Here is a 19862-nt window from a genome sequence, read left to right on the forward strand (position 1 = left end):
AGGATTTTTTTTTTTAACCACATCATAGAAATTCGAGGTATGGCAGCTGGTTTACTGAGTGAACTTGTGAGTCTGAGATAAGTATTGATACATTTGAAACTAAAGGCATAAGCATAGTGGATTTCAGTGCTGATGAAAGTGTTGGGAGCAGGACTTTTCCATTGCCCTGCCCTGGGACACTGTCGGTGTGTGCAGGACCCTAGAAAAGCTATTTTCTTGGAGGTAGAGAAGAGTGATTATAGCTCTCAGGGCACTGACATCTCCCCCCCTCACCCCAAGGGCAATAGAAGCTGTAAAACAGCACAGACTTACTCAGGTGGGAAGCAAATCTTCAATGAAAATATTAAGACTAAATAATGTGACATCCCCCAGTTGGACACAGAAAAACTGGGGAAAGTTTAGAAATAAAGTTGCTAAGCTAAGGGTTCAAGATGTGACTTAAGCAATGTGAAAACAGAATTTGCTCACAAAATTTATGTTGCCTCTTTGTAGTAAGTATAAAAAGTTTCTGTGAACTTTTGTATTTATTCTAAGAATTTGCACTTGTAATAATAACTATAATAAAGTATCTTACATATTAATTATAATACATGTTCCATTATATTATTATTATACTATGAAATTTTAAAGTTGAATTTGAATTATCAAGATAAAATAATGTACTGTGGGATACTCACTCAGTTGTGTCCGACTCTCGTGGCCCCATGGACTGTGGCTCTCCAAGCTCCTCTGTCCATGGAATTCTCCAGGCAAGAATACTGAAGTGGGTTGCCATTTCCCACTCCAGGGGATCGTCCCAACCCAGAAATTGAACTTTGGTTTCCTGCATTGCAGGCAGATTCTTTACCATCTGAGCCACAAGGGAAATCACTTCAAATAATGTAATAACATTAAGAAATCCAACATCAGCCTGCTGGACATTTGAAAACCCTTCTATGTAACCACTAAATGATTTTCTGTTGTTTTGTGTATAGATTGCAAAAACATTATGTCTACACCAGTTTTCAGGAGAGGGAACTCAGTGCACTATCAGTTCAATTAAGTTCAGTCCCTCAGTTATGTCTGACTCTTTTTGACCCCATGGACTGCGGCACGCCATGGATAGAGCACTACAGCTGATACATAAATTGCATTTTCCAATTTGCACTCACTTTCATAAGGGTTTCATATCGAGGCCAAGTAGTTCCAGTAATTTTGAAAGTGTTCTTTTGGGGGGTGGGGGGGTAGAATTCAGTACAGCTTGCTTTATCATTCTTATTTAGAACTTATCAATACATCATTTACTGTAGTTGACCATAACTTAGCAATTAAGTTTTTACCTCCTTAAATTATTTATAGACTCTGGAAAGGAAAGCAATCAGCATGCATGTTTAGTTCAGTTCAGTCACTCAGTTCTGTCTGATTCTGCGACCCCATGGGCCGCAGCACGCCAGGCCTCCCTGTCCATCACCAACTCCCAGAGGTAACTCAAACTCATGTCCATTGAGTCCATGATGCCATCCAACCATCTCATCCTCTGCTGTCCCCTTCTCCTCCTGCCTTCAATCTTTTCCAGCATCAGGATATTTTCCAATGAGTCAGCTCTTTGCATCAGGTGGCCATAGTGTTGGCATTTCAACTTTTACATCAGTCCTTCCAGTGAACACTCAGGATTGATCTCCTTTAGGATGGACTGGTTGGATCTCCTTGTTATCCAAGGGACTCTCAAGAGTGTTCTCCAACACCATAGTTCAAAAGCATCAATTCTTCAGCACTCAGCTTTCTTTATAGTCCAACTCTCACATCCATACATGACCACTGGAAAAACCATAGGCGGACTAGACAGACCTTGGTTGGCAAAGTAATGTCTCTGCTTTCTACTATGCTGTCTAGGTTGGTCATAAGTTTCCTTCCAAGGAGTAAGCATCTTTTAATTTCATGACTACAGTCACCAACTGCAGTGATTTTGGAGCCCCCAAAAATAAAATCTGTCACTGTGTCCACTGTTTCCCCATCTATTTGCCATGAAGTGATGGGACCAGATGCCATGATCTTAGTTTTCTGAATGTTAAGCTTTAAGCCAACTTTTTCACTCTCATCAAGAGGCTCTTTAGTTCTTCTTCACTTTTTGCCATAAGGGTGGTGGCATCTGTATATATGAGGTTATTGATATTTCTCCCGGCAATCTTGATTCCAGCTTGTGCTTCTTCCAGCCCAGTGTTTCTCATGATGTACTCTGCATATAAGTTAAATAAGCAGGATTTAACAATATACAGCCTTGAAGTACTCCTTTTCCTATTTGGAACCAGTCTGTTGTTCCATGTCCAGTTCTATCTGTTGCTTCCTTACCTGCATACAGATTTCTTAAGAGGAGGTCAGGGGGTCTGGTATTCCCATCTCTTTCAGAATTTCCCACAGTTTACTGTGATGCACACAGTCAAAGGTTTTGGCATAGTCAATAAAGAAGAAATGGATGATTTTCTGGAGCTCTCTTGCTTTCTTGATGATCTAGAAGATGTTGACAATTTTCTCTCTGGTTCCTCTGCCTTTTCTAAAACTGACTTGAACATCTGGAAGTCCACGGTTCATGTATTGCTGAAGCCTGACTTGGAGAATTTTGAGCATTACTTTACTAGCGTTTGAGATGAGTGCAATTGTCCAGTAGTTTGAGCTTTCTTTGGCATGGTCTTTCCTTGGGATTGGAATGAAAACTGACCTTTTCCAGTCCTGTGGCCACTGCTGAGTTTTCCAAATTTGCTGGCATAATGCGTGCAGCACTTTCACAGCATCATCTTTCAGGATTTGAAATAACTCAACTGGAATTCCATCACCTCCACTACATTTGTTCGTAGTGGATGCATTTGTTCTAAGGCCCTCTTGACCTCACATTTCAGGATGTCTGGCTCTAGATGAGTGATCACACCATCGTGATTATCTGGGTCACAAAGATCTTTTTTGTACAGTTCTTCTGTGTATTCTTGCCACCTCTTCTTAATATATTTTGCTTCTGTCAAGTCTATACCATTTCTGTTCTTCATTGAGCCCATCTTTGCATGAAATGTTCCATTGGTAACTCTAATTTTCTTGAGGGGATCTCTAGTCTTTCCCATTCTGCTATTTTCCTCTATTTCTTTGCACTGATCACTGAGGAAGAGGAAGGCTTCCTTATCTCTCCTGGCTATTCTTTGGAACTCTGCATTCAAATGGTATATCTTTTCTTTTCTCCTTTGCCTTTTGCTTCTCTTCTTTTCTTCTTTTCACAGTTGTTTGTAAGGCCTCCTCCGACAGCCATTTTGCTTTTTTGCATTTCTATTTTCTTGGGGATGGTCTTGATCCCTGTCTCCTTTACAGTGTCACAAACCTCCATCTAGATTTCATCAGGCACCCTGTGTATCAGATCTAGTCCCTTAAATCTATTTCTCACTTCCACTGTATAATTGTAAGGGATTTGATTTAGGTCATACCTGAATGGTCTAGTGGTTTTCCCCACTTTCTTCAATTAAAGTCTTTATTTGGCGGTAAGGAGTTCATGATCTGAGCCACAGTCAGCTCCTGGTCTTGTTTTTGCTGACTGTATAGAGCTTCTCCCTCTTTGGCTGCACAGAATATAATCAGTCTGATTTCAGTGTTGACCATCTGGGCATGTCCCCGTGTAGAGACTCATCTTGTGTTGTTGGAAGAGGATGTTTGCATTCTCTTGGCAAAACTCTATTAGCTTTTGCCTTGCTTCATTCTCTACTCCAAGGCCAAATTCCACCAGAGGCCTCCAGCATGGGGGCGGTCCCGGGGCACCCAGGACTCTGACTGGCCTCCTGGGGCCCGTTGGGGCGCCCCTTGAGGGGCTCACACCCATCACTGCCAACGCCCAAAGCCACAGCCGGCCGGGAAGACGCTCTCCCGCCAGCTCCCGCATCCCCACAGCCCTCGCCTGCAACCCGCTGTGCCCAGCTTCCCGCCTTCAGGGACCGAGGGCGCTGCTCTGCCCGGGGACACCACGGGCCACGGAGGCCAGGGGACGACATCCCTGTGAGGAGCTGGAGTGGCGGCTGCGTGGTGCTTGAGTGGCCACGAGGAGGTACCCCACGTCCAAGCTAGGGACACCCCAGGGAGACGTTCGGCACCGGGGCAGCAGCTGCGCAGCGCTGGAGAGGCTGTGAGGAGCGCTTCTCCATACCCAAGGGCAAGGGAGAAGCCCCAGCAAGCTGGTAGGAGGGGTGAATTCATGCTTAGAATCAAACCCCATTCCCTTCAGGGGCGCTCAGAGGGCTCAAACAAACCTAGCACACACCAGGACCCAGGGACATCACAGAGACTGAGAGAGAACGGTTCGAGCGTGCATTAGGTAGATGCTATTAAAACTCATTGCTACTTCCCTGTTCTTTTTATAATGGTAATAAAAATGCAAGTTAACAAATAGGGATGGAACAGAGAATGTGTAGTATTTAGCAATTTCAGCAGATTTATACATTTTTATCCTCTTAGTTTATGAGAAATATGGTCCTGATGGGTTTTAATATATATACATATATGTATATATTATGTATATATGTATATATTATGTATTTTGTATGCAGGCATGTATCTTCATATAATTATACATGTACATAAAACTATCCTCAGTATTTGTTTTTCTCTTTTAAGTAAGTTTGTATCTTTTTGTTTCTTTTTAGTAAAATATAATATAAAAGAGAATGAGTTTAACTAGTTTTCTCACAAACACAACAGCAAGGACAGAAGATCCTTAAGGGATATTGGCAGAACAATTTTATATTTTACATTTCTCTTCATGAATTCATTTAACATTTATCAAGTATCTCTGGATTTAAAGCACTATAGTAAGCATTCAGAAAACTTCAACAATTTTGGTGTAGCAGGCAGAGTTAGGCACAAAATATCACCATAATAAAATGTGACATGCAAAATATGACGAACTGCCCGGCTCCTCCATCCATGGAATTGCCCAGGCAACAGTACTGGACTGGGTTGCTATTTCCTCCTCCAGGGGTTCTTCCCAACCCAAGGATTGAACCCAGGTCTCCTGCATTGCAGGCAGGTTCTTTACCGACTGAGCCACTAGAGAAGCCCATTGAAACGCATAAGGAAGAGTAATTTATTATGGTATAGACAAGGCAGAAAGAGTTCACAGGAAAGCAGAACTAAAATGAGACATGAGGCATGAATAGGAGATAACCATGCATAGGTGAATGGACTGGGGTGTCCTGGCATGCAGAACTGAGCTTGAAAGACCCTGGAGTCTGAAAGTGAGCCTTGTGTTTGAGTGATACCAGTGTGGATGGAAGTCAAAATTGTCAAAAATCTTGCATGCTAGACTGTATATATCCATGTGAATTTTAACTTGCAAAACAAATTTACTCATGTTGGTGCTCTTATCCTCATTGGATTTTCTTCTCTTAAACCTATTAATTTTCAAGACCCCTCAAAGTTTATATACTACTGAAAATCAATCTCCTTGGATAGATAAAATAATTTCCTCCATTAAATCAACTCTGTCATACCTAATTTATGTTTTATTGCTCTCATAACAGAGGCCTTTGTTTTTATAATCTATGTAATGTGTAATCTCATTATCCTAACCTGTTGTATAGATTAAGGAAAAAAGTCAGTGCAATGAACATAATAGGCACTCAATAAGTATCTGTAAAGTGAAGTGCTTTCCACTAATTCCAATGTCATGGTCACTCAAGTGATTTTGCAAAGGAACACACATTGAAATGCCTAAGCTGTAATACTCATTCTTAGACTCTGCCCACCCAGTCACTGACTGCATTTCTTAAAGCTTTCTTCTTTAAGCCCAGATTTGCCTCTTTCAGCCATCATTTTCTCCATGAGTTCTTCATTTCTTTCTGCTTCACACAGTGGCTAAGATCAGCTGGGGCTCAGAGGTACATTTATTATGGTACTAATGAAGATTACTTTCACTTCTGCTGGCCCCTTTCTAGACCCAGGGAGAAGTTCCAGCAATGTCCTCTCATGGTCATTTATTTTTGTAAGATCTTGCAAAAGTAAGATGATAGTTACAATCAGTTAAGAATCCTTCTTCACACTCTGATTTCCCCTCAGTCACACATTCTCCAAGTCCATGTGGTCTTCCAGAGGCTTCTGCTAGTGTTGAGGATTTATTCCATTTGAATTTTATTTCATATATGTAGGTGGTTCAGTCTCTTCTAGTTTAAGCTGAATTATTGTTAAAGATGTAAGAATAAGTACCACTTCCAGAAATACCAGAAACCACTACCCCAACTCTCTTGCTGTCATGAAGACAAGGTTCGGGGTAGGAGATCATACAGAACCATGAACTTGACCTTCAGGGCCCAGTACTAGATGATCAAGGTTATTGAGTACTGACAGCTACACAAAGTGTATTTAAGACCAATCATTTTTCAAGAAAACCTGAAAAGCTTTGAAACTTTACCATAAGAGTAAAACTGAACCTAATAAGGTGTTCTCTAATTTAACAGCAATGCCAAATTTTTCCATGATACTAGAGATGTTTGAGATTTTTCATTCCTCCTTTATTATAAAATGAAAGATATCCTTTTCAAAAAACACTTCACTAGCATCTTCACAGCTATGATACATCCTCCTGTTAATCACAAAATGCCTATAGCAATTACATTTAAGGTTATGTGACTATTGTGTATTCTACATTGAACCTCAGCTATATTAGAGAAAATTAAGATAGATGAGTGTACCCAGGCATAGAACATTTTGAAAACAAATATGTACTTCATCTATCTTTCAGGAAACTTGAAGATCCCTGTATACTAGCCTAAAATCACTTCTCTCTAACCTGTTTAACTACAACTCACACAAAGCCCTAAAAAAATTTCTATGACGCTAGTACCTTAATTAATAGAATTCATTTATTTATTTGAAATGCAAAAAACTACATATTTAACATATGCAAATCAATGAATTTGGATAACTATATACTTGTTAAATCATAACCAGCATTAATTTCTTATGCATTATTCATCACTTCCCAAAGTTCTCTCCAACCCTTTTTAATATTTTGTGGTAAAAACAATTAATGTATTATCTACCCTCTTAGAAAATATTAACTATATAGTAAAGTATTGTTAGTTATAGACATTATACTATAGACTAAATCCCCAGAATTTATTTATCTTGCATAACTAAAACTGTGTACCCTTTGACTACCCTCCCTATTTTCCCCTCTCTCCACCTCTTTATTTATTTTTTTTTATTTTTTTTTTCCTCTCTCCACCTCTTAACAATCACCATTGCACTCTGCTCCTGAGTTGAGCTATTTTATATTCCATGTATAAGTAAAGCTCAACGGTATTTGTATATTCATTTCTGGATGACTTTACTTAGCATAATATCCTCCAGGTTCCCTGGGAGCTGAGTGGTAAAGAATCTGCCTTTCAAGCAGGGGGTTGAGTTCAATCCCTGGGTCAGGAAGATCCCCCAGAGAAGGGAATAGCAACCTACTCCAATATTTTTGCCTAGAGAATCCTGTGAACAGAGGAGCATGGCAGACTGCAATCCATGAGGTGGTAAAGAGTCACACACAACTGAGTGACTAAGCATAGCCCAGCACAACACAGTTTATTTCTGAAATTATAATTTTTTAATGTGCAAAAAAGTATTATTCCAGTAGTGAAATAGATTAAAACTGCAAGAGCTCAAATTATGTGGTTCCTTTCATTTCCTTTTAGTATGGAAAGAAAACAGTAAAAATATTTGCTTTCAGTTATTAATATTTTGTATTAAAATCTCTAGTATCAAATGAATAGCATTTTTTAAAGTTTACACCTAAAATGTCTTTACAATGCTTATTTATTCTTCTTCTGAGTCTATTGAGACATTCACAATTCACACCAAATGAAATATTAAAACAAAACTAAGCTCTATTTTATCCATAAATTACTCTTCTAGGTCTTGTCCTGTATTTATGCTACGTGTGTGCTCTCATTTTTAATTTATCTTTTACCTAGCCATTTGATTCCCCCATGTCTTGTTTGCTTCCTTATCTCTACCAACTGCCTCTTTTAACTGATCTCTGTTCCCAGTCTCTACCTTTTTATTTGAATTTTGCTCAACCAACCAAGTGAATAACTGTAAAACGCAATTCAGATCTTGCTCCTTGCCTAGGGCAAAACGACTCACTTAAACAGTATATTTAGATAGAAAACTGACCCTCAATCTAATCTTTAATAAATGAGAATTACAAATGATTAATTTACAATTGCAAATAAAACATGAGGAGTCAAATTAAATTTAGATGGTCACATGGTATATTTAAAATTTTTGAAAATTGCTAGTGAATTTATAGGAACTGAGGTTTTAAGTCCTTTGACACCAGTACTTTCCCCCCTAAAAATGCAGTGAAATCAAAATTGCCAAATTTGAGCTCTCCTCACTTCATCTTCTATGATGAAAATGGACCATAGAGCCTCTTTTTAGGTATTCCCTCAAGAATTCAGTAGAATTATAACCTTATATTTTACTTTTGCCTCTATTGTTTTTATCTTATCTTATATATTAGCAAATATTGCAGCTTTAGGATTAGATATTATTAATGTAAATGAAGCCAACATTGGACCAAATTAAAGTAGCAAATAATGTCCATACTTTTCAAGTGTAAATGTGAATGCTTTTTAAGTGCTATATTTATTTTTAGCAGTGAATAAACTAGAATGAATACATATTATTTGCAAAAGAATGCTAAGATTAATTGTCAGTGACTTCATACTTGATGATAAATCTTTTTCACGTAGTTTGTCAAAAGCCATACAACTAGATAAAATTCATATAAATAAACAACTGAGCTACAATTGAATAATTGTTACTATTTACCAACAGGAAGCAAATGTATACTTTTACTAAAATGTTTTAACATTAAGAGAATTCTGTATCAGTGGAAACATGTGGACTAGTGAATCAAATCAAAATTGGAGTGCATAAAGTTGGGGTAAATGGACACACACCTTTACCTAATTTCAAGTGTTTTATGAGTATATGCATTAAGCATCACTTGATACTTTAAGTATTACCCTCGGTAATACATACTCAGCTTGAATTGATAGCAGTATTCCCTGATTAGATAGTTTTAGAAAGACATCTCATATTTTTTATTACCCAATTTTATCATGCAAAGAGAATATCAGGGTTCATTAATAAGCAAATATTAAAGTGACGTGCAAATAAAATCTAGTTATGCAACCTATGTATTTTGTCTAAATAATGTGGTATACAAGTAATTATTTTTAAATGTACTGGTTTTAAAATAAATTTTCCTTTGAGATAATAATGATTTTTTTTCCATTTATTTTTATTAGTTGGAGGCTAATTACAACATTGCAGTGGTTTTTGTCATATATTGAAATGAATTAGCCATGGATTTACATGTATTCCCCATCCCAGTCCCCCCTCCCACCTCCCTCTCCACCCCATCCCTCTGGGTCTTCCCAGTGCACCAGGCCTGAGCACTTGTCTCATGCATCCAACCTGGGCTGGTGATCTGTTTCACCCTAGATATATACGTTTCGATGCTGTTCTCTTGAAACATCCCACCCTCGCCTTCTCCCAGAGTCCACAAGTCTGTTCTATACATCTGAGTCTCTTTTTCTTTTTTTGCATATAGGGTTATCATTACCATCTTTCTAAAGTCCATATATATGTGTTAGTATACTGTAATGGTCTTTATCTTTCTGGCTTACTTCGCTCTGTATAATGGGCTCCAGTTTCACCCACCTCATTAGAACTGATTCAAATGAATTCTTTTTAATGGCTGAGTAATATTCCATGGTGTATATGTACCACAGCTTCCTCATCCATTCGTCTGCTGATGGGCATCTAGGTTGCTTCCATGTCCTGGCTATTATAAACAGTGCTGTGATGAACATTTTTATTATTCTAATCAAAACCCAGGAGTATCTATAGTGATATTAGTTTAATTTGATGAATAAAAATGTTTATAAATATCTGTAAACTATTTTCCTACAATCTATACAGCTTTCCAAGGAAAAGAAAAAATGTTCTGTTTAGTCTTTTTGTTTTATAATATTATTATAATTACAATATTCATAAAGTTATGAAACAATATTTTGTTTTACAAGTAGTGTGATCCTTTACTTTATTTAAAACACCTAGAAAATTTTAGAACAAACATACAAAAATAAGATATTTTGAAGATTTTATAATAGTACATATTGGTTAGAGCATAGATATTTATTTTTATTATCAGAAGTGATATTAGTTACTGGTACCTAATTATTCTGAGACATTAAAGAGTCAATGACAAGAATGGCATAGACTTATTTTTTTCAATGTCTGACAAGTATTTTACATGTTCCACTTGTAACTGTCTTATGGTACTTTTTGGTAAAAATAAAATAACACCCTCATCTTTCACAAAGAGATAATAGTAAAATACCTTATTTCCTCTATTTTGTTCACCACCTTCACAGCCCTTTGCCTGCGTGGTGACATGGGTCACGAGAAAGACTATATTCTAGGTTTTTTCTGTCTCTATAATAGTAAGCTGATACAACTGTAGACTTCACATTTCTAGAATATCAATTAGAAAGAATCTCCTTAAAATTGAGTTTCAAAAATAGGTATTTGTTTTAAAGACATGAGAGAAATGTTACAAAAAGATCCTCTTGGGTGTTAGTTCTCCTTGTCATCCACACTTCAGAGTACCTGTTTTCTCTCTGGAAGCCAACTGATAATCTTGTTTAGGTTCTTGGTTTTGTTTATGTGTTTACTCCTTACATTTCACCTCCGGGCAGGTAAATCAATGCATGTCTTGTTTTCTATTTCAGAAATTGAATAGGAGAGAGTGCAGTTGGCCTGGGGTAGACTATAGGTGATATACTGTCATCCCAGAGGTCCATGGAGCTGCAGAGTTTTCTGTTGATGGGTCTTTTGGTTGTGTAGTTGACTCATCACAGAGAAAATAAGCAAGAACATGACTGCTGATATGATTGATTCTGTCATGTTATTTTGGTTAAATTTTACTCAGAAATGTTTGTAAGAGGATCACAGACTTACAGAAATCTGGGCTTGAGCCACACAAGCCTACATTAGGCATAGTCTCTGAAGAAAGGGGAAGAGTTTAGAGGAACTAACATAGATAAAGGCCTGCTTTTTTAAGCTGCCTTTTCTTAAATGCATGGAAGAAGGGTACCAGTGGAGATGGCTTCCCACCTCTGGTCAGGGAGCTTGCTAGAAGCCCACAGAAATGTACAAGTGAAGGAAAGGTGTGCATTGGGGTGACATTAGCAAAGTGCTACAGAGACATGAACTGCACTGATTTTCAGTTTGTGGGTCACTGTTTTCCTTTGAATGAAAAGTAATTAGAGAAATTGGGGTGAAGCTTAGGGAAGCCATGGATCATCAGGAAATAATGATAATGAGTCTCTTGAGAAACTTGACTTTGAGGAATTGAGAGACATGAGGAGGATAGAATGTTTACAAAGGGAGATATGTGTGAACATATGCTGTGTGTATGCAGCTTGTGTCTATGTGTCTAAACAGATATGAAGCTCTTAGCAAAAATAATACTCACATTTTTAGCTGTTGGGTAATAGCTAACAGAGAAGGAAAAGGAAATGATATAAGTAATAAAAGGAATAATGGAGTGGAAAAAGTATGTGTGTGTGCTCAATTGCTCAATCGTATCTGACTCTTTGTGACACCAGTGGATTGTACCCTTCAGCCTCGTCTGTCCATGCAATTTCCCAGGCAATTATACTGGAGTGGGTTCCCATTTCCTCCTCCAGGGGATCTTCTCAACCCAGGGGCCAAACCCACATCTCCTACATCTCCTGCTTCATCAGGCTGATTCTTTACCACTGAGTCACCTGAAAAGCCCAGGCAAAGTATAGAGGAAAATGAATGGGAAAAGGTAATGAACAAAATGGGTAACATTTAGGACAGAATAATTATTTGAGTAATTAATTGGGTCATTTCTAGAAGTTCATAAGGTCAGGGCAACTCACTATTGCAGTCTAACTGAAAAGTCCATACCAAGGTATGTTTAATCTCATCAATGGAAAAAAGGGAAGAAGCCCATCACTCTGAATTGCAGCAGCAAAAAGGCCTGCGGGCCCCAGTTCCTCTCTGTGTTCCCTCCACTTATTTCTGTGAAGTTAAGATCTAGCCTTGTGCTATTGAGCAATGTAATACTCAAAATTCTCTAAGCAAGGCTTCAACAGTTCACAAACCATGAATTTACAGATGTTCAACCTGGATTTAGAAAAGGCAGAGGAACTAGAGATCAAATTGCCAATATCCATTGGATCATTAAAAAAGCAAGAGAGTTCCAAAAAAAATCTACTTCTGCTTTATTGACTATGCCAAAGTCTTTGCTTGTGTGGATCACAGCAAACTGGAAAATTCTGAAAGAGATGAGCATACCAGGCCACCTGACCTGCCTCCTGAGAAATCTGTATGCAGGTCAGGAAGCAACAGGTAGAACTGGACACGGAACAGACTGGTTCCAAATTGAGAAAGGAGTTTGTCAAGGCTGTATATTGTCCCCCTGCTTATTTGAATTACATGCAGAGTACATCATGAGAAATGCTGGGCTGGATGAAACACAAGCTGGAATCAAGATTGCTGGGAGAAATATCAAGGGCCTCAGATATGCAGATGACACCACCCTTATGGCAGAAAGCAAAGAAGAACTAAAGAGCCTCTTGATGAAAGTGAAAGAGGAGAGTGAAAAAGTTGGCTTAAAACTCAACATTCAGAAAACTAAGATATTGACATCTGGTCCCATCACCTCATGGCAAATAGATAGGGAAACAGTGGCTGACTTTATTTTTTGGGGCTCCAAAAACACTGCAGTTGGTGACTGCAGCCATGAAATTAAAAGACACCTGCTCCTTGGAAGAAAATTTATGACCAACCTAGAAAGCTTATTAAAAAACAGAGACATTACTTTACCAACAAAGGTCAGTCTAGTCAAAGCTATGGCTTTTCCAGTAGTCATGTTTGGATGTGAGAGTTGGACTATAAAGAAAGCTGAATGCTGAAGAATTGATGTTTTTGAACTGTGGTGTTGGAGAAGACTCTTGAGACTCCCTTGGACTTCAAGGAGATCTAATGAGTCCATCCTAAAGGAGATCAGTCCTGAATATTCATTGGAAGGACAGATGCTGAAGCTGAAATTCCAATACTTTGGCCACCTGATGTGAAGAACTGATTCTTAAAAGACCCTGATGCTGGGAAAGATTAAAGGCAGGAGGAGAAGGGGATGATAGAGGATAAGATGGTTGGATGGCCATCTCAAAGGACATCAGTTTGAGTAAACTCTGGGAGTTGGTGATGAACAGGGAGGCCTGGCATGCTGCAATCCATGGGGTCACAAAGAGTCAGACATTACTGACTGACTGAACTGAACTGAACTGATTGAATATCATATTTTCCTCTTATCATTTTTCTCTAATATAGTAAATCATTAATATATAAATTGTCTTGGGATGGTCTTTGTTTATCCCAAAATTTGAAAAAAGGTGGATTATATATGTGCAAGATCCATTATCTACAGATTTGTGTCAAGTTTCCAAATATATACAGAATTGGGAGCAGAGCATCTTTTATGGCATTACTGAAACAATAGTACTTGTCTCTGAAAACCCAGGGTTTTTACTTATGAAGTAAAAAATGATAAATGAGATGTGTGAATATTTATACCCATTTCAAATAAGGTTTTATCTTTGGGTTCCAGTGAGTAACTCACAATCTTCTATAATTGTAAGCTAGAGAAAAGCAATTGCAATAAGGATTCAACTTTTTGAACTTCACATTTCCAGAACTATAGTCTTAAACTTTGAATTTCATGCAATAAATTACAGGGTTATTTATTTTTTCATAAGGTACTATAAAATTTGAAAGAAAAAGACCTTGAAGTAGTATATAGTCTATTTCTCCATTATCAAGCTGATCTAAACTATAGAAAGAGGTTGATTGTCTGTCCTACTCTTTAAGATTAGCAATGATGAAAGTCTAAAATCTCCTTTAAAATCTTAATCCAAGCTTCACTTGCTTCCACTCAAATCATTTCTATTAATCATAATCTTGGTGAAGATAGAAAACAGTAGATTAACATCTAAAATATATTTGAGGACCAAGCATTTTCTCTTCTTTTCTCTTTTCATCCCTGTCTGTCCTACATGTTCGAGAAATGCTGCAGTAAATTGCTTGGCATTTGTGACCATGCTATGCCCTTTCGTTGTCTCTTTTTCTAGAGCGTGTTTTCTCTTTCTTTTCACTAGTAAAAAGTTTGTTCAACATTAATGACCAAAACTAAAGGTCATCTCTGTGAAAACATGTCTATCTCATCCTGAGAGTCTTTCCCTGTTCTTTTTCATACAACAGAGAGCCGTGTTATATTGATGCTGTTTGTTTAGATGCCAATCTCCCCAGTTGGTTATAGGTCATTTTCTGGCAAGGGCATATTTCTCTACCTGGAATCTAGCATACAGTCTGGTACATTTGTGAGTACTTAATGAAAGAATGCACAAATACACACTCCTTAAGCAATGGCTTTTCGGCTCTAGCTGTAATATTTTTCCTACACACATAAGTACTACAAGGGTTTTTTTTTTTGTTTGTTTGTTTGTTTTTTTTAAGTTTTCTGAACCTTCCATTGAAACAGAGCAAGCATAAAGAATGGGGGGGGGAAGCTATGAAATTTTAAATTCGATATCTTTGTTACTTTGCTCACTTAACGAACATTATTTTCAGCAAGAACTTTGTTGAGCTCTAGGTGGTCAACAGTAAACACAACAAATCTCTGACTTAAATCTAAAATCTAGTGGGGGAGGCATACCAGAGAGAAGTGAGCAGTAATTATAAAATGTGCAGCACAATAAAGGAATCAAACAGTGAACTGAAATAAAGAATCATAAAATGGAACCTATTGAAATTCAGTGTTTAGAAATCTCACTGATGTTTCTTTTTAGTTGAGTCCCTCACAGTTCTGCACCAATTCTTATTTCACATTTTAAAAGCATTTACACAGACCAACACATACACAGACAGCACAAAATTACAGTTAAACTGTTGCACATTTGCTAATATTCTCCCTAGGTATTGTTCCCTTGCTGCCTTTTTACTGTGTTGACTTGTTTCTATTAATGAAAAAAATTTTTTTCCACTTCTTTTGACTCTCCCCTGGCATCTGGAAAGTGGTATTAAGTCACTTAAATAACTAGCTAAACAAAATGGAGCTGAGAATAACCATTTGGAAAACTACCCATGAGCCAGAGCAGCTCTGTGATTCACTAGAAATATCCCCCATGTTTTAGAATAAGGAGTAATGACTATCATTCTACTGAGATGTTACTGTTCAGTCTATCATGCAGATGTCCTAAGACTTGTTCTTCTTATGGAGGGAATCTTAAATGAGAACTTCAAATTTGCAGGTTGCTCTACTGGGAATACATGCAGAGTTTCTCAGAAGTCTAATGGAAGAAGAACCATATGCATGCTACCGAATTGCCTTGTTAATCTAACTTGGACTTTTGTTCATTGTGAAATGAATGAAACTCTGAATTGGCAATTTCTGTGGCATACACCCTTAGAGTGGAATAATATTATCTGTATTTCTTGGCTACAAGTACATGTCTGTGGCGACCAAAGTGCATCTGTGACATGTTATTAATATTGGTTATGTAATTGTGAATGAGTGAAGAAATTATTTTAGAATGTCTCATAAGTGCCGACAGATGACATTAATTCTCCTGTGTAGTCAGTTATAAAAATAAAAATTTTTCTATATACTTAGAAAGATATCCATCCAAAGAAATCAATTAAGACCAACTGTTACAGAGAGTGTAGCATTTACTTCAAAGTCTGGGACAGATAGGCCTGTCTTGGTTTATTCCTCACAAGATATATCATCCTGCAATTATTTTCCCATGTGTAACTAAAGCTTTATAAACACTGCCATGATAGGAATGTTTGCCCCCTTTATAAAAGAGTATTAGTCTATATGACATTATTTATCCTACATATGTTTCAGGGATAATATTATATGATTAGTTAAGAGCTTTGGAAAAGGCAATGGCACCCCACTCCAGTACTCTTGCCTGGAAAATTCCATGGACCACGGAGCCTGGTAGGCTGCAGTCCATGGGGTCGCAAAGAGTCGGACACGACTGAACGACTTCACTTTCATTTTTCACTTTCACGCTTTGGAGAAGAAAATGGCAACCCACTCCAGTGTTCTTGCCTGGAGAATCCCAGGGACAGGGGAGCCTGGTGGGCTGCCGTCTATGGGGTTGCACCGAGTCAGACACGACTGAAGCGATTTAGCAGCAGCAGCAGCAGTTAAGAGCTTAACAATATGTATTTATGAAATTCAGAAGACAGCAGTCATAGATTCATTGGAGAAAGAAAATCTGTCAAGTAAGGTGATCATAATGGAGTGAAAGAAGTGGAAAGAAACCAGAAGATAAAATCATTCTTCTTGCCTTTCCTTTCCTGCTCCTTTTCCACATCTGCTGAAGCTGATCTCATCTTTTGCATTTACTTGTTAAGTCTGATGACTCAAATATAAATGAATTATAGGTTGAACCATCTTAAGGGAATTTGTAACCCAAGGAAAGACCTCAGATGCCCAAAATTAAATTTGATTGATTAAATATATAGAGAGACATTATAAGGACATAATGTCTTCTTGCCCAGCCCCACAATGTATTTGTTTTGTCATGTTCTACAGTTGACAGACCTAATCTGTCAAAGGGTAAATATAAAGAAAACAGGTTTGATTGTGCCTTATAAATATTTTTATTCACAAAGCAACAATTTTTGTTAGGTCCAGCTCTCAATGACTCATCAAATACTTATTGAGCACCTACTGTTTACCAAGCAGGAGAACAACTCTGGGGGCCCCAAGTTCCAACACTGGCTCTCTCTTTGTCTCCAGAAAGACTACTTGAGTCAGGATCTAGTCTTATAAAAATGAGCTAGGATCAGAAAGAAACAAGTTACTGGCTTTCAAATAATGATAAAAGCCAGCTGCTGAATCAGTATCCAGGAAGAGTTACCAAGAAGCAGAGAGCTGCCATTAAAAAAGGGACAGGGGTTAATGTGCAGCAGATTACTTTAGCTACAGTTGACTGCAGAAATAAAGATATTAAGATATTTTTCAAGCAAAATGAAAAGAAAATAGCAGAAAACAACAACAAAAGTTTTGTAGATAAAAGGATCCGTTCTGTAACGTCAGCTTTGCCACTAACTAGCATTGTAACAAAGGGCTATTTACTTCATTTTGCTGAGCTTCAAATGACTGGGTAATGCTTACTTCAAAATATGTAAATAAGGAGTAGGGATATTCTAAAAGTGAAGCGTCTATACATACGCAAAGTTGTATCATTTAAAAAACTTGTAATAAATTAAGATTTTGCCTAGAAGATAAGTCGCTATCAATGGTAAACTCACGAAGTAACCTACAAACAGGTGGCAGTGTCTGAACTTGCATTTTGCCACTTCTGTGTTAAAGAGGTAAAATGTGAATGGTGGTAAAAGTTCCCTCAACTCCCGCTTTTCTTTCCATAATATCTTATACTTCATGAGGTTTTCTCATGTAAGGTAAAAGACACATAATCAGGAACAATCAGGGCATGCCATAGTTTTGATTAACTGGCTACCAATTGCAACGTCAATAAATGGAAAGTTCCATAGGAGTCCATGCTGTCCAACTTTCCCTGCTTAACTACATCAGGAGTCTTTTTATATCATAACTGGATAAATGGTGTGTCTAGAAACTGACAGAGTGGATGCAGGAAGCTGGCCCTAGCAAAGCTACTGGAGTGTAGGTTAGGATGGAGGGAAAACAGAGGTCAAATGGCAGCCCAGTGTTCACGTCAGCTTGAACCGGGATGCCAGCCAGGAATACTGTGGAACTGTCAGTCACCATCCACTATAAGCGTAGGTCAGTACTGTTTATTCTCATTCTAGATCAATCAATTTTCAAAACTCTGGGAGCTTTTGATATTCTGGGGCTCTAATTTCTCTCTGGTTGAATAGACCAGCATGATACTTGTGCTACCTGTGGGCCCATGTTGAGCACACATCAGAGGATGTGGTCTGGCAGGAGAAACTGAGGGAAGTGAATACATATGATATTGACATGATTTAAATCCAACTTCAGTCTAATTCTTCACTTCTGCTGCTGATAAAATAGGATTTAGAGAAATGAAATCATAGTGCCATGACTGGAACACAGTGTTTCTGACATCAAATTCAGTGACTGTTGTGCTCGCTGACAGTTGTGTCACAACCAAATTTATTTTGCTAAAGGACTCAAATAGTTACGGAGAATTTAATCCCTTCTTATACTGGGAGTGCTGTCTTCGTGCATTATTTGAGACTATTTCTACAAATCTCATAAACATTTCTGAAATTATGTTTACTTAAAGTCCAAACTTAAGACAACAATCTTTTATAGTCTCACCAACTATAACAACTATGACAACTTGAGATAATTCATGCAAAAAGTAAACTTTTTTCTATTATTCTCTTTGCATATCTGAAACAGTGCAAGTATTATCAATTTAGAATCTTTCAATGGAAATACATATTTTAGTAAGAAAAAAATGGTAAAATTATTTACATGTTCAAAAATGAAATTCAAGTTTAATTTTATTAAAATTTCTAAGTTTAATACGACAGACTTTCTGTTTCTGTATTGTTGCCTGGTTACCATTTGTTAACAGTATTTGAGAAACCAAACAAGCAAATCTTTATTTGAACAGAATTAAAATAGTCAAAGCAGTTAAAAAGTTAGAAAAATATTTATACATAATTTCATATTTATCTTTGGGCAAAAGCAGAAGTCATCAGAATGCTGAAATTTATGCTGAAATTTCAGCAGTCATATGTTAAAATGGAAACTATAAATATGTAAAACTGTCACATGAATGTGAATTTTATTAACAATTTGTCCAGAAAAAAGAAATTTTGATTTCTGGAAATTTTAATTTACAACTTGTCTTTAAAATTCATATAGTTATTTTTAACTATAAATCAACTTTGACAGCTGAATATTTTTCTCCTCAAACTATTTTGTTTCAAATAACAATGATACCATAAGTCATCAGACCACAATAACAGATAAAAGTAGAATTGATCATGACATGAGGAAGATAGTACTTTTACAGTGAAATAATGAAAATATTAGTCTCTCAGTCATGTCCAACTCTTTGTGGCCCTATGGACTGTAGCCCATCTGTCTCCTCTGTGCATGGGATTCTCCAGGCAAGAATACTGGAGTGAATAGCCATTCCCTTCTCCAGTATATCTTCCTGACCCAGGGATTGAAACCAGGTCTCCTGTGTTGCAGACGGATTTTTTACCATCTGAGCCACCAGGGAAATCCAGTTTCTACTTAAAACTTAGGAATATATGTTGGTAAAATATAAGGAAAGAAAGGGAAAAGAAGAGTCTCAACAGAAGAATGCAATCTATCTTTCGTATTGAAAATAAATTAGGAAGATGAGGGACATAAGTAAAGACTGGCAAAAAAATGTAAACAAAAGTCATTATTTTTCTTCTTTTTTACATCTTCAATATTCAAGGTTCTGTGGTCCCTGCAGTTTTTATTGCTGTTGATTTTGCCACAAAAGGCCTCCTTTAAGTGATTTCCTGATTGACAGAGTCGTCCATGAGTTGGAGCACGCTGCTCAGTCCAAGAGCATTAGGGGATTCAGCGAGCAGGTGTTAAGCTGATTACCGAGAACATTTCTCTTTATCAATCTCTAATCTTCAGACTTCAGAATTTTTAAACAGATGTTTTAGACAGATTTCCTCTCTGTGTTTCCATGGGGTTGTCTCTCACCTGCTTAATTGCTTCTTTGCCAAATAAAGGAATACAAATG

This window comes from Odocoileus virginianus, chromosome 25 (assembly GCF_023699985.2).
Source record: "Odocoileus virginianus isolate 20LAN1187 ecotype Illinois chromosome 25, Ovbor_1.2, whole genome shotgun sequence".
NCBI lineage: Eukaryota > Metazoa > Chordata > Mammalia > Artiodactyla > Cervidae > Odocoileus > Odocoileus virginianus.